This window comes from Triticum aestivum, chromosome 3B, assembly GCF_018294505.1.
Source record: "Triticum aestivum cultivar Chinese Spring chromosome 3B, IWGSC CS RefSeq v2.1, whole genome shotgun sequence".
Classification (NCBI taxonomy): Eukaryota; Viridiplantae; Streptophyta; class Magnoliopsida; order Poales; family Poaceae; genus Triticum; species Triticum aestivum.
Genome location: NC_057801.1, coordinates 427,572,596 through 427,588,608, shown reverse-complemented (window position 1 = coordinate 427,588,608; position 16,013 = coordinate 427,572,596).

Here is a 16,013-nt window from a genome sequence, read left to right as displayed (position 1 = left end):
CATATCTTCAAGGTTGAACTATGTAGGCATGACCGAGACACCTCTCCGGTCAATAACCAAAAGCGCAACCTGGGTGCCCATATTGTCTCCTACATATTCTATGAAGATCTTTATCGATCGAACCTTATGACAACATACGTAATTCCCTTTGTCCATCTGTATGTTACTTTCCCGAGATTCGATCATCGATATCTTCATACCTAGTTCAATCTCGTTACCAGGAAGTCTCTTTACTCGTTTCGTAATACATCATCTTGCAAACAACTCCTTAGTCACTATGCTTGCAAGGCTTCTTATGATGTGTATTACCGAGAGGGACCAGAGATACCTCTTCGATACTCATAGTGACAAATCCTAATCTCGATCTATGCCAACTCAAGAAACACCTTCGGAGATACCTGTAGAGCATTTTATGATCACCCATTTACGTTGTGATGTTTGATGGCGAGGTAGTTGATGATTTTCGGCAGCATGACAATGTGGTGACGGTGATGGTGAAGCTATCTCCACAAGGCTTCGCCTAAGCACTACGAAAATATGACCGGGGGTGTAGGCGTCATGGGGAAAGATTTCTCTAATGTGCTATTTTCCAATTCGAGAGATGGTACGATTACCTCATCAGGTTCTACTTTCCTCCCACCCACTTCTTTCGAGAGAAACTCCTTCTCAAGAAAGGTTCCATTCTTGGCAACAAAGATCTTGCCTTCGGATCTGTGGTAGAAGATGTACCCAATTGTTTCCTTAGGGTACCCTATGAAGATGCATTTCTTCGATTTGGGTTTGAGCTTATTAGGCTGAAGCCTTTTGACATAAGTGTTGCAACCCCAAACTTTAAGAAAGGACAGCTTAGGTTTCTTTCCAAACCACAGTTCATAAGGTGTCATCTCAACAGATTTAGACGATGCCCTATTTAACGTGAATTGAGTTGTCTCTAATACATAACCCACAACGATAGTGGTAAATCGGTAAGAGATATCCTAGAACGAACCATGTCCAATAAAGTACGGTTATGATGTTCGGACACACCATTACGCTGTGGTGTTCCAGGTGGTGTGAGTTGTGAAACTATTCCACATTGTTTTAAATGAAGGTCAAACTCGTAACTCAAATATTCGCCTCCACGATTAGATCGTAGAAACTCTATTTTCTTGTTACAATGATTCTCCACTTCACTCTGAACCTCTTTGAACTTTTCAAATGTTTTAGACTTATGTTTCATTAAGTAGATATACCCATATGTACTCAAATCATCTGTGAAGGTCAGAAAATAACGATACTCGCTACATGCTTCAACGCTCATTGGACCGCATACATCGGTACGTATTATTTCCAATAAATTATTAGCTCGCTCCATTGTTCCGGAGAACGGAGTTTTAGTCATCTTTCCCATGAGGCATTGTTCACAAGTATTAACTGATTAATAATCAAGTGATTCCAAAAGTACATCTGTATGGAGTTTCTTCATGCGCTTTACACCAATATGACCAAAATGGCAATGCCACAAGTATGTTGCACTCTCATTATCAACTTTGCATCTTTTGGCATCAATATTATGAGTATGTGTATCACTACGATCGAGATTCAATAAATCATTCACATTGGGTGTATGGCCATAGAACGTTTTATTCTTGTAAACAGACCAACAATTATTCTCTGAATTAAATGAATAACCGTGTTGCAATAAACATGATCTAATCATATTCATGCTCAACGCAAACACCAAATAACATTGATTTAGGTTCAACACTAATCCCGAAGGTAGAGGGATTGTGCGATGGTGATCATATCAACCTTGGAATCACTTCCAACACACATCGTCACCTCACTTTTAACTAGTCTCTGCAACTCTTGTTTCGAGTTACTTATCTTTAGCAACTGAACCAATATCAAATACCCACCGGTATGTTACTTGCCCGAGATTCGATTGTTGGTATCTTCATACCTAATTCTATCTCGTTACCGGCAAGTCTCTTTACTCGTTCCATAATACATCATCTTGCAACCAACTCCTTAGTCACTATGCTTGCAAGGCTTCTTATGATGTGTATTATTGATAGGGCCTAGAGATATCTCTCCGATACTCGAAGTGAAAAATCCTAATGTCGATCTATGCCAACTCAACAAACACCTTTGGAGATACCTGTAGAGCATCTTTATGATCACCTAGTTACGTTGTGACGTTCGATAGCACACAAGGTATTTCTCCAGCATCCGGGAGTTCTATAATCTCATAGTCGAAGGAATATGTATTTGACATGAAGAAAGCAATAGCAATAAACTGAACGATCAATATGCTAAGCTAATAGATGAGTCTTGTCCATCACATCATTCTCCTAATGATGTGATCCCGTTATCAAATGACAATACATGTCTATGGTTAGGAAACCTTAACCATCCAACGAGCTAGTCTAGTAGAGGCTTACTAGGGACACGGTATTTGTTTATGTATTCACACATGTATTTAAGTTTCCGATCAATACAATTCTAGCATGAATAATAAACTTTTACCATGAATAAATAAATATAAAATAACAACTTTATTATTGATTCTAGGGCATATTTCCTTCACTCTTGACTACATGCATTGGAAATGGAAGAACTGCCCACAGGCTTTACAAGGGCAATATCAGGATTATGTTAAGAAGCCTACCTTAATTCTTGAAGCAGTTACATCATAAGATCTTTTGATTTGGCACTCTTTCTTTGCGTGCCCGGGTCTCACAATAATATTAATGTGCTACAGCGATCACCATTGTTTGTGAGGCTGACTGAAGGAAAAGCTCGTCCTGGACACTATACTGTCAATGGACATGAGTACAACATGGGCTACTATCTGGCTGGCGGTATCTATCCTCTGTGGGCTACCTTAGTCAGCACCTTCTCTAACCAAGTTGGTGAGAAAAATGCTCACTTTGCCCAAAGACAAGAAGTAAGAAAGGATGACCAGAGGACATTTGGAGTTTTGTAGTCCTGTTTTGCGGTTTTTCATGGACCAGCTAAATAATGGGATCCGAAGACCTTGTGGGAGGTGATGACATGTTGTGTGATCATGCACAACATGATCATCAAGGATGAGGTTGACGATGCTACTGCAGCTCTAGAATTTGAGAATACGGGTGATCCTATCAAACTTTCAGACCAGAATCCAGCCACATTTGAAGAATTTATTCAAATGCATCAACAAATTCGGTATCAACAAACTCATGAGCAGCTGAAGGAAGATCTGATTGAGTATTAGTGGGCGGTTAAAGGGGACAACAATGTTGGGATGTAATATTTGAACTTTTTAAAATTTAAACTACTACTACATGCGGCTATTTGAACGTCGATACCCTATGTATGCGGCTATTTGATCGCACGGACTTAAAAAAAAAGAAAGACCGGATGTATGCGGCTACGGTTGGATGGCGGTCTCCCGCATTCCCGTCCGCATAATGGAACCCCTTGTCTGTGAATGGATGTGAGAGAAAATTTATGGGTTGTTGTTGGAGATGCCCTTAGACTAGTAAAGTGAATACACAACAGACTCTTGATCATATAGGTCGGGGTGTTCGCATAGATCAACTAAAGTTCCTAGGGCACTAAACGATACTCCTCTATTCCATAATATAGTGCGCATGCGCTTTTTGAGATTTAAATTTGACCATAAACTTAACCAATGTGAGCGACTTTGGCGAGATCAAAAGTTATACCATTAAAAACTTCTTTCATATACGAATTCAATGGTATAGTTTGTGCTTCCGTCGCAATCGCCCACGTTGGTTAAATTTATGGTCAAATTTAAATTTTGAAAAGCGCGGACGCATTATATTGTAAAATATATGGAATGGAGGGAATAAGACCTAAATGTACATAGTACGTCCATTTCACATAAGGCGTTGACTGAAATAAAAGAAAGCACAACAAGAACGCCCATGAACAGGCAAATGATACTTACCACGCCAGAACTGTAAAATCATGCCTGTTCGGCTGTCTGGGTATTAGGCATGACCCTGATGCTAAATGTGCATCACACATTGTCTTTAATGACTTGTCCATGAAAGTTGATAAAAAATTGAGTTGCCAAAAAAAGAAGACATTGCAACAGAACCATGATGGCTTGATCTTCCGTGCAACAGAACAACTGTGCACTACCTTTGTCCCACTACCACGTATAGGTCACAGATTAGCTACCTCACGATCCAATGGTTGCATTGCTTCATTCTCACTCAAAAAATTTATGAGCTTATGGTACAATTCGTACATAGAGAGGCAGTGGCCCAGTAACTTGATGCACATTAGAGACTGGTATTTGAAAGATTGGATTGATTCCAATTTGTAGATCATTTCACTAACTTTGATTGGTTTGATGTTACCAAAAGCTTATATTGGATAGGCAACGACCTCAGTCATGCGGACTCAGAGGCGGTGCCGGATAAGCCTGAACGCACGTGGAAGAGGATCTCTGTGGTGCGTCGAAGTGTGGGAATAAAATTCAAACGAAAATTCCACGATGAAAAATAAGAGACATTTTTTGAAATAGCAAAGGTCTTGCGGACTTGCATAAACTTAAGTTTCTAGCGGAAGCTTCTCAAGAACACAAACTAGACTTTATTGCATTAGTCGAGACGGGTAGAGAAAAATTTACTTCGCAGTTTCTAGGTTCGTTTTGGCTTATCCTGTCCAGCTGCTCTGTCCATATAATCGAGATCAGTCTGCACGCTCAAATCTGGCTGCAGAGGGGCCGTATACTCCTTTTAAACCGTACCCGCATCTTCTTCCTGTAACACAGAGGAGGGTACTAGATCCTCACAAAGGTAATCTAGTGCCCTAACCCCTAGAGCATTAAGTCTGAATCATTCATAGGTTTTATCGCTGCAATATTGTGAATCATCTCCATGGCCCCCTCAGCCTCTAAGTCTAGCAAGTCATTAACCGACTTAGCTACTTCTTTCCCATTGCTACCCAAAGAAACACCCAATATATTGGCATTATGAATAATCTCATCATCAGAAAAATGCAAAATTGACTGCCAAACCTGTAGTGGCCTCGATGTCACGAAGTTTGGCCGCCTGCATGGCATGCGCCAACTGCAGGTCGTCAGCATCCGGTTGAGCCTGAATCCGGTGGCTCACCCGTCTGCCTTGGAAGTCAGGTCCAGGATCCCTCCAAAGGCGATGATGTCGTCAGTGGTAAGCCTAATTAGGTCGTGACTGCTTGCCAGGTGCCCAACTGTACCTACCGCCATCTAGCTAGTTGGGGCGTGGCCACCTCCCAGGTACCCAACTGTACCCACCGCCACTGAAACAGCGGGTGGCGCCCTCACAGTTGACCGCGCGCTCTGCTCGCGCAGACTGTGTGACGAAACCGTCTGTCGGTGCTGAACCTCACAGGAAGAACCATGTCTGCGTGAGCAGCCGCCTTCGCCGAGGCACCGCCCCTACCGCTCCTGGTAAGGGTTTGGGCCGGCGTCGATGACGACGGGCTAGTGGGGCGACGAGGCCTCCGGCCAAGTGTCCCCACCACTATGCATTAGATTTTGTTTCTTGTGTTGTCGAACGTGTATATGCAGTTTCCTCGTTTATGTTTGGTATTCTCAGATCGAAGGAGTAGTCGTCGAAAAAGACTCGTCTTAATAACATCAACTGGATTATCTTCGGAACACTGATATGCACATGACACTTCATGCGCTGTTTCTAGAGGATGCTTCACATCCAGCCATCAAACCATAGAACAAAGTGCAGCACATTCATCTAATGATCAATTGTACATGGAGGGTCGGCTGTGAAGTAGTTTCATTATCTTCGTAGCCTAGAGGCCCTAAACGAAGTAGTATGGGCATATGCTGTTACAATTTCATCATCACACGGAATGGCAGAAAAGAAAGTCACTAATCGGGATGGGCATACCATCTTCAACAACAACCTCCGATACTTGGTGTCCGGTTTTGGCACGACAGTCAATCCAGTGGGTGTGCTATACTTTGTTCTACGCATAAATGGTTGGCTTGATCGCCGCATCGCATCAAGATAGGATCAAAAACGTTGTGTGTATTGCAGGACTCGAAGTAGCTAAGGCCGACTCCAGCGCTAGATCCCATCCGGACGTCCGCTTTTATCCATTTGAGGTGCGATTCGGCGGACGTCCGGAGAACGGACATGCGACGGATGCATTCGGACCCAACGCGCACAAGGCGTCTCGACCCCAAAACGGACGAGCCATGCCTCGAGCATATCTGCCTCGCCGCGTCCCGCCCCGCCCTGAGCTCCGTCATCGCATGCGCCCTGCCGACGCCGCGCCGCAAGCACCCAGCTCGCCGCGGCACCGCCGCACGCACCCCGTAGCCCCGCCGCGAGCTCGCCGCCACCCTGTCGTGCGTGGCCGCCCGAGCTCGCTGTGCCCGCCCCTGCCTGTGGTGCCCATGCCCCGTCTCGGCTGCCCTGCACATGGCCGTGTCGCATGCGTGCCCGCTTCACCCTGCTGCGCGCTCGGCCGCGCCAGCACCCTGCTCCTGCCGCCCCGCTCCGCCAGCCGCACGCCCGCGTCGCCTGCCCCGTGACTGGCTGCGCCGCGCCGCGCGCGGCCTGCCCCGCCCGCCGCCCCGTCTCGAGCTCGCCGGCCACGCCTCACCCCGCGCTCGCCGCCGCACCGCCCGAGCGCGCCGACCCCGCCCCACCCGGCCCCGTGCAAGCCGCAACTGCATCCTGCGCCGGTGGCCTCGCAGGTGCAGCCGAAGCCGGAGGGGCGGCGATCTGCGGCGCATGGGATGTGCTGCGGCGGCGTGGTTGCTCTCGATCTCACTGATTTGTGGGCCGGATGGAAGGCATGGGCGGATAGAAGCGGACGAGACGGACGAGGAGAGCGTCTGTTTTCTGTCCGTTCGGGAGCATTCATGATGAATTTAGGGTCGAGCCTGACAAAAGCGGACGCGAACGGACGTGGTTGTCTGGTTGGATATGTCCGTTTGGGTCAGATTTTGCACCATAACGACAAAGCCGGACTCAAGCGATGGAGTTGGCCTAAGGGCTAGGCCCAGGCCGTATCTAAACACTGTAGAGATATTTGACGCGTCTGTCAGATTGTCGTTGTCTTTGACAGCACTGCTAGCGACTAGTCACTGATTAACCGGCACGGAAATTAATGTATGAACTACCAGCACCTCTGGCCTCTGCCTTGCCACTCATCAATCATCAGGCTGGTCACAATGGCCAAGAACATAGTCTAGTAACTTACACACTTCCCTAGACTATGTTACTACCTCCACAATAGGTAGGAACATCTATGTAGTGTCATGCAACAATGTATTTATTAGGTTATAGACTCATTGTTTTTTGGAGTGTGTGATGTTCCGGTAACTTAGCTAGTTACCACAAGCACCTCTCTCTTCATTAAATATGTGACACATAAGCAAAGTTGTATTGGAGTGTGTGATGTTACTCCTAAGTTCCTCCCCATTGTGACCAGCCTCATAGTCTACTCGATCGTGTACACGCAAGTGTATAAAACAAATACCCCTAAAAAAGTACTCCAAGTAGGAGTAGGCAATAACCACGTTTTCAAAGGTGAACAGTGCGCGACTTGAATGCCACCCTTACCCAGAGCAGAGCTACACGTCAATCAAGAGACGATCTGGTTAGCACTCACGTCGGCTTTACGATACAGGCAAGCCACCACACATTGCATATTCTAGTTGGATCGTAAGCCTGGCACTGCCGGTGAGTCACACATTGGTTGGATCATAGCTACTGTAGCTAGGATCGGACGTCGGAGGTAACTCTCTACTGTTGACATGTCGGTGATTAAACATTCAGATTCAGGCTCATGCACGTGAACACCGCACATCCAATCAGAGATTCAGATAACACTGTTGACACGAACCGCGCGAGGCCAAGAAAGTGGCCACGTTTCGGGGGAAGAGAGGGCAGCGCGCGCGGAACCGCTGGCCGATGCTACGGGGAGGCGCAGTGTCGCAGTGGTAGACTGCAGAGTTAGTGCGAGCGAGCTGCACCTGCACCCGCTGGACGCGGCACGCGCGTGCGTGTGCGTCCGGCGGACAGCGACGCAAGTATGCGATTGGAGTCGTCGGGAAAGACCTCGTGCATCATGGTTCTACGTCGCATCGCATAATGCATATCTACTTTGGAGCATCCCTTATCCGGGCATTTCCAGCACGGGCCCTCACGCGTCCGCTTGTCCTAATTCTTGCAAAACAAATGCAGACTCGGAAGCTTTGCAGAAGTGTGAACTGTCGTCGAGTAAGACTCCGACACCCCGACTAACTCAAATCCCTTGGGTGTCACTCTCGCTCGGGCGGCACCGGAGGCCCCCGATCCCCAACCAGCGCCAGTCCCCTGGCCGCTGCCGGCGTCGGCAGCGGTGACGGCGCTCGTCTCGCCGAAGGTGGAGGGCGGATGTAACACCCACGATGCGGCTATATCTTCCACGTGTCAACATGACTTAGAGGCATAACCGCATGATGGTTTTGTCGCAAGAAGGGTCATCTTCACACAATCCCATGTGATGGACAAGAATAAGATAAAGAGTTGGCTTACAATCGCCACTTCACACAATGAACATGTAATTCATACATCATTCAGAGCACACACATAGTTCGACTGTATACGAAGTCAAAAGAAAAGAAGATAACCCAACTGCTAGATCTCCGATCGTCCCAACTGGGCTCCACTACTGATCAACATGAAACGAAACATAGCAACGACCAAGATCTTTGTTGAGCTCCCATCTGAGCTCGGCTGCATCACCTGCACTGGTATCATCGGCACCTGCAACTGTTGTGATAGTATCTGGTGAGTCACGAGGACTCGGCAATCTCAAAACCCGCGAGATCAAGACTATTTAAGCTTAAGGGTAGGACAAGGTAATGAGGTGGAGTTGCAGCAAGCACTAAGCAAATATGGTGGCTAACATACGTAAATAAGAGCGAGAAGAGAAGTAATGGAACGGCCGAAAAGGTAGAAGTGATCAAGAAGTGATCCTGAAACTACTTACGTTCATACATAACTCAAACCGTGTTCACTTCCCGGACTCCGCCGAAAAGTGACCATCACAGCTACACACACGGTTGATGTGTTTTAGTTAATTCAAGTGTCAAGTTCTCTACAACCGGACATTAACAAATTCCCATCTGCCACATAACCGCGGACACGACTTTCGAAAGTTTATACCCTGCAGGGGTGTCCCAAGTTAGCCCATTATAAGCTCTCACGACCAACGAAGGATATTCCTTCTTCCGGAAAGACCCGATAAGTCTCGGAATCCCGGTTACAAGACATTTCGACAATGGTAAAACAAGACCAGCAAGACCGCCCGAATGTGCTGACAAATTTCGATAGAAGCTGCACATATCTCGTTCTCAGGACACACTGGATGAGTCAAGTGTAAGGGCATATTTATCCCTAATGTGTTTTGGTGATTGATGACAATGCTTCTGCGAACTAATCGTGTGCGTTGAGTTTTTCAGAGACTTATTCTTTGGCACGAGACGATTCCCTCCCCTCGGTGTGTTATTCAAGACGGTGCAGCTCTTTCGTCTCTATGTTGGTGGACTAGTTTCGTAGGAGTCACCGTACTATCAAGAGGGGATTCGCTTTGGTAAGACTAGGGTGGAATCAATACGTACACTTCCTTATCGCACCCGCTGAACCTTCCCGCTTCAATGGAGTATTCTTTCCCTTCTCTGGCTGCTTTGCCTGGTCCCAGCGGTAGTACCACGGGCCACAGCGGTGGTACCGCCCAAGCACAACAAGCGGTAGTACCGCTCCTCAGCGGTAGTACCGCTTGAAGCCTTTCGCCGTAGTGCCGCTGCGGCTCCGCGCTCCTACCGCCTCGACTCGAGGGCTCCTTTTCTCGTGTCGGGTTTTGCGGCACTAGCTGCGGCAGTAGAGGCGGTAGTACCGCTCCCAAGCGGTAATACCGCCCTTACCACCACGGTAGTACCGCTCAGGGTCCAGGTCCTCGCTCCTTCTCTCTGCGCGGTAGTACCGCGAAGTGGGATGGTAGTACCGCTGGCTCAGCGGTAGTACCGCCCACCCTAGCAGTAGTACCGCTCTCTGTGGGGCTGCTAAGGGGGCTAACGATTGGATTGTTCCCCCCACTATATAAGGGGGTCTTCTTCCCCAAAGTTGACCTACCTCTTCCCCCAAAAGCTTCATTGTTGCTCCAAGCTCCATTTTCGCCCGATCTCTCTCCCTAGCCAATCAAACTTGTTGATTTGCTCGGGAGTGGTTGAGAAGGCCCAGATCTACACTTCCACCAAGAGAAATTTGATTCCCCCCACTAATCCCTAGCGGGTCTTGTTACTCTTGGGTGTTTGAGCACCCTAGACGGTTGAGGTCACCGCGGAGCCATAGTCCATTGTGGTGAAGCTTCGTGGTGTCGTTGGGAGCCTCCAATTAAGTTGTGGAGATTGCCCGAACCTTGTTTGTAAAGGTTCAGTCGCCGCCTTCAAGGGCACCAATAGTGGAATCACGGCATCTCGCATTGTGTGAGGGCGTGAGGAGATTACGGTGGCCCTAGTGGCTTCTTGGGGAGCATTGTGCCTCCACACCGCTCTAACGGAGACGTACTTCCCCTCAAAAGGAAGGAACTTCGGTAACACATCCTCGTCTGCACCGGCTCCACTCTTGGTTACCTCGTGCCTTTACTTGTGCAAACTTATTTGTGTTGTATCCCTTGCTTGCTTATGTGCTAGTTGTTGTTGCATCATATAGGTTGCTCACCTAGTTGCATATCTAGACAACCTACTTTGATGCAAAGTTTAATTTGGTAAAGAAAAGTTTAAAAAGTGTTAGTTACCTATTCACCCCCCCTCTAGTCAACTATATCGATCCTTTCATCAAGCTACGAGTAAAACCATCCCTCAAGTTTCCCCGAGGTGGCCCCACAGGTTGCTCGGTTCGGACCAACACTCAGAGGAGCACTGGCCCATGGTGGGGGGTTAAAATAAATATGACCCTCGGGTTGGCCTGCCCAAGGGAAGGTTATAGGTTGTTAGGAAAATGTAAAACCAAAGTTGGGACTTGCTGGAGGAGTTTTATTCAAAGCGAACTGTCAAGGGGTTTCCATAAACCCAGCCACGTAACGAACACAAATTCAAGGAACATAACACCGGTATGACAGAAACTAAGGCGGCAAGAGTGGAACAAAACACCAGGCATAAGGCCGAGCCTTCCACCCTTTACCAAGTATATAGATGCATTAATTAAATAAGAGATATTGTGATATCCCAACATAATCATGTTCCAACATGGAGCAATCTTCAACTTCACCTGCAACTAGCAACGCTATAAGAGGGGCTGAGCAAAAGCGTTATCTTAGCCAAACAATGGTTTGCTAGGAAAGGTGGGTTAGAGGCTTGACATGGCAATATGGGAGGCATGGTAAACAAGTGATAGGTAGCGCAGCATAGCGATAGAACGAAGCAACTAGCAAGCAAAGATAGAAGTGATATCAAAGGTAATGATCATATTGCCTGAGATCCCGCAAGGAAGAAGAACGAGTCCAAGAAGAAGACAAACAGACGTAGTCAAACGAATCCTCACAACTCCGGAACGAAACCGAAGCTAATGAGAGAAGCAAACCGGAAAGAAGCAAAAACATGGTAAACAACAAGCATAAGCATGGCATGACGCACAAACAAGTATGATGCATGTCTGGTTTAATGAGGCATGGCATGGCAAAGTGCAACAAGCAAAACTACAAGTTAAGTGGAGTTCAATATGCAACGAGTTGCATATTGACGAAACACCACATTCGAGTTATTTAGTTCGCTCTCGTTTAGGTACACAACAATATTGAAGGTTATCAAACATGGCAAGAGGTGAAACATAAGAAAACTACCTATCTAGGGAAGTTTAAATGAGGCCGGAAACAACAGACAACAATTCCGGAAAATCCCCATGTGCATAATTTGAGTTTGGTACTGTTCTGACCTAAACCATATTTTAGAGTTGTTAAACATGCAAAGTAAGTGCACCAAGTTAATTGATGTTTTTTTCTAGACAGTTTACATATAAAGTTTATTTAATTCGGAGCTACGGTTATTTAGTTATGAAATAAAGCATTTTAACATGGCATTTGAGCAAATTTAAACAAACAACAAGTTTAACATTTTAATCATTGATGAAAGTTGGATATTATGAAACTAGATGAAATTCTAAGCATTTTACAAGTACAGATTATTTACATATGATGTGTGATTGATTAGTTATTAAATGCATGAACATCAAGGGTTTTTCTGCAAATATGTAAATCCTGGATAATAGCTAAAATCGCAGATCTGGAAAAAACCTGCACGGGCCGAAACTACTGGCCCAACAACGGAAAAAAACAGGAGGGCGCTGGTGGTGGCCTCACCATGGGCCTTGGCCCGGTCGGTGGAGAAGTGAGGCCGGCAGGGGGCTGCGTTGGGCCAGCTGCGGGATGTGGCCAGGAGGGCGCTGGAGGCGGGCGCTCCTGTTCTGGCAAAGCAGAGGAAGCACGATGCTGGCAGCAAGTCGAGGCAGGGGCCAGGCGCGGCGGCAGCTTGGTCTCCGGCGGCGGAGCGATGACCTGGAGGCAGGGACGAGGCCGGGGCGCAGGGACTCGTCGGATCTGACGGAGACAGTGACGAACGGAGCAGGGCCACGGCGGGAACTGCAAGGCCATGACGGGGAAAATTGAGAGAAGATACAGAGGAAGGAAAAGAAGGAGAAGGGCGCGAGGCACAGGCCTGCTGGAAGACGAGGATGCAGGACACGCGGGGGCGAGGAGGCCGGGAACGGGCTGGATGGTTGCGGGGGAGGTCCTGGACGCCGGAACCAGTGGCGATGGAGCAGTTCTCGGTGGTGGCTTGAGCATCAGGCATGCATGGTCAGGGAGCTCCATGTGCCCCTACATTCCCTGTGAGAGAGAGAGAGGAAGCAGGAAGGTGAGAGGGAGAGAGAGAAAGTGAAGGGATGGGTGAAGGGACAAGGGCGCAGGGCTCATCTGCAGGTGGTTCTCATCGGCGGAGGGAGCTCCGGTGGTGTTGCGAAACTTGCGGGCGAACGAGGCGAGGCAGAGGAGATCCCCTGGTGTCTCCGACGACCCGGGGTCGAAGCGAGCAAAGGGAAGGAGCTCCTAGCGTGGGGCTCTGAGGACGGGCGTGCTGCGGGACGAGAGGCTGCAGGCGCGGGGCTTCTTCTCGCCGGAGGCACCATAAAGCAGAGGATGATGGACGGCAGCTTGGTGGCGTTGGCGCTCCTCCGGGCGTTCATGGCAACCGTGGCCTGGTGGTGCTGCTACTTGCAGCCGGCGCGCGCGAATCAGAGGAGGTTGCGGGATCAGGCATGGAATGGATCGAGGGGAAGGTGGAGGCTGGTTTGTGGGTGGAGGAAAACGAGGAGAAGGGGGATCCCGAGGGGATTTGGTGGAGTGGCGGCGGCGATGAGATGGATGGGACAGCCTGCCTAAAATCTAGGGTTAGGCTGCTTATATAGCATGTGGGGGTTAACTCGGTCCATCCGATCATAATTGGGCGATCGAGAATAAATAGGTAGGGAGTCCAAATAAGAAAACGGAGATGTTTTATAGATGTTTGGGGATGATCTGAACCCATCAGTAATGAAAGCACGGGTCAGGTTCGGGGAAGTTTTCGGACGCACAGAAGAGGGGGTCGATGGTTGTAGAGAGGTTAGGTGGTTTGACAAGAGGGAAATGAAAACACAGTTAGTCTTGAAACGTTCAACGAAGGCAAGGGGGAACGTGACAACTATGAGCAGATGCAAGCTTTGTGAAAACATGCAGATGCAATGCGCATGATGCTATGAGATGAGATGCATGACATGAACAAAATGCAAAACGAAAGACAAAAACCCAACCATGGAGGAAATAACATATCACATAGCCGGAAATGACAAGAGTTGGAGTTACAAATATGGAAAATTACATCCGGGGCGTTACAGCAGAGGAGGCACGCAGCAACAATGCATCGGGGCGGAGATGCATAGTGGCGGACGCATGCGGATGGAGGATGTGGAGGAGAAGACGCTATGGCGGCGGCGATGGGGATGGATGGATCGAGCGAGGCCAGTACTCGGTGGCACCATCGAAGGCGTTGCTGCCATGGCGGGCGGCGGCGGAGTAAGCTCACCCTGGTCCGGTCTGGGCTAGCGGGTTGCGGCTGCCGCTGTGAGTTTCGGCCAGATTGACTGTTGTCCAAGGGAGGCGGCGGCGCGGGTCTTTTTGGGACTGATCTTCGTCAGATCCGGCGTTGGCGGCGGCGATCTGATTCGTCTTCTCCTCTGCAGTTGGCTGGTGGTGTGGGGGTTACTAGCTTGGCTTGAATAAAGGTGGTTGACCTTGCTGTTCTTCGAGTTTCAAATCACCGATCTGCTTCATGCCGGCCTCCTCGATCTGGACGCCTACGAATTCCGGTCTTCCTCTCGGAGATCTCAACTATTGGTGCATGGCGTCACTGGGTATCTAGATCGGAATTGGACCGGTCGAACGCACCTTTATCTTCGCCAGAGAGGCTTCATGAGGGCGTGGCACGAAGCTTTGCTATCTTGCCGTTGCGATGTGACATGTCTAGATATTCCATGCATGGACAGTGGTGAAGAAAGTCATGGTGGCTGTGATTTGAGGCTTGTAATGGCAGGGAGGGATTTTGATTACGATGAAGACTTGCGGCACATGTTTTTCCTTTGTGTTGGGTGTTGAGTACTTGCAGCAGCAGCCTTGGCAGGAGGGGCGGCAACACGGGTGGAAATCAATTCTGGTGGTGCTTCTCGAGTACTGAACCGCGATTTCAAGGGTGAAATCCCAAGGTCTGGCCTTCATTGGTTGTAGCTGGCAATGGCCTTGCCGAAGGCATTGTTTTTGGGATCTTGGACTTCCTTCAGGGTGAAAACTCAAGATCTTTGATCAGGCGACGACAACGCTGGTGCATTGTTTCCTTCTTGGAGGCGTCGCTTATGGATAATCTCTTTTGTGGTCTGAGTGTTGTCTTTAGTGGTGTTTAGAGTGTTGCTATTGCAAGTGTTTCATCACTGCAACTGGGTCTTTATTTTATAGTTTTCTCTTTTTATTTTGTTTTTGGCTGTGTGCATCATGGATGTCTTTCGACATCTTGTTGGTGCAGAGACGGGGTGTAATTGGTATCTTCATGATATTAATATATTCCCCTTCTCAAAAGAAACTCAAATCCCTTTTCATTGCCGTAAAAAAAACTCAAATCCCTTTTTTGGATCACTTTTCTTCCACTCCATATCTGCTTTCACTTTCTCTGCATCCACACCATTTTCGTCCGGCGCGGCTGATGCACCTCTCCGAGACTAGGTACTGCAGGACTTCTGCAGCACCCACCCATGCGCATGACTGTCTTACACTACATCGTCATCCACTTAGGGTCCGCCCATAGCCTAGTGCCCTCCGTTCCCTTGCCGACACCGTCCATGAAGGACAGCACACCCGACAGGTGTTCGGTCAAATGTCATTAAACTTTTTTTGTTAAAACTGTTGTTGTTTTTTAGCATGAGCATGATTAAGGGGTACTCGATGATGGAGAATGAGTTGTGTGATGCATGAAAGGTTGTATCTGTAGACTTTGTAGGCATGAGGCAAGGAGGCTCGACATTTTGGCAAAAGGTGCATGCTTTGTTTCATGACAAAGACCACGACGCGCCCTACAACTTGCACATGATCAAAGTGTGAAATCGCTAGCTCATAGGTGGTACATCATCTACAACTCTTGTCATGAAGTTTTACGGTGCGATTAAGCAAATGGATAGAAGGTGGTAGTCATTATGTGCAAGACACATGACACTAAGGGTCGGTAATGCCCCTTGGCCGATTTGGTGGGAGGCGCAGCGAACCCAGATCAACAACAATAGAACTAAGAGCATCTACAACCGAACTTGGCAAATTCGGCCCCACAAAAGCCCGCGGGAGCATCCGGATGGACCCTCATATTTCGTTCCGGGCATCCACATATCTCAAATCCATGCAAACATGCACGTCGATCATGCAACACAATGCCGCACGTAAATAGCTAT